The 758-nt window shown below is 42.3% G+C and overlaps 1 protein-coding gene across 1 annotated transcript in view; it reads left to right on the top strand.

The window, feature by feature from the left end:
- Window positions 1-758, top strand: part of BSPH1 (binder of sperm protein homolog 1) — a 15,688-nt gene that overhangs the window by 12,380 nt on the left and 2,550 nt on the right. The window lies entirely within an intron of this gene.

Genomic DNA, 758 nt, shown 5'->3' with positions numbered 1-758 from the left:
ATTCCAACCCATAGCAACCCTAGAGGACACAGTAGACCTGCCCCATAGGGTTTCCAAGGAGCAGCTGGTGGATTTGAACTGCTGAACTTTTAGTTAGCAGCCATATCACTTAACCGCTGTGCCACCAGGACTCCCAAGTAATAATAAAGACATATAATATTTTGAGATGCCTGCGGGTTCCAGAGTCTGCACTTTTTACCGTCATGGTATTCTACCCCTCTAATAAATTCAAGAGACTTGATGGAAAATATGGACCGAATCCCAGTATTTATCAAAATTTAATATGCGACAATGTTTCTATTTTACTTCATGGGGGATAGATGGTTTGTTTATTGATCAATCTGTCTTTATAGAATATCCACTTAGAAGAAAATAAAACTAAATTTCTGATAAAGTAAATTTTAAATGTTAAAGAAACAATCATCTAATTTAAGAAGAACGTGTGGAAGAATATAGGTATGGCCTGTGGCCGTCGCGTCAATTCTGACCCATAGTGACCCTAGAGAACGGAATAGAACTGCCCCATAGGGTTTCCAAGGGGCAGCTGCTGGGTTTGAACTGCTGACCTTTCAGCTAGCAGTCATATCACTTAACCACTGTGCCACCATGGCTCCATATAGATATGGCCTAGGGACCAGGAAGGAGTCCCTGGGTGGTGCAAACTGTTAAGCACTTGACTACTAGCCGAAAAGTTGGCTGTTCAAACCCACCCAGAGGCACCTGGAAGACAAGTCATGGCCTTGAAAACCTTATGGAGT

This window comes from Trichechus manatus, unplaced genomic scaffold (assembly GCF_000243295.1).
Source record: "Trichechus manatus latirostris isolate Lorelei unplaced genomic scaffold, TriManLat1.0 scaffold00087, whole genome shotgun sequence".
NCBI lineage: Eukaryota > Metazoa > Chordata > Mammalia > Sirenia > Trichechidae > Trichechus > Trichechus manatus.
Note: the sequence above shows the minus strand (reverse complement) of the source record. Positions and strands in the feature narration are given on the sequence as shown.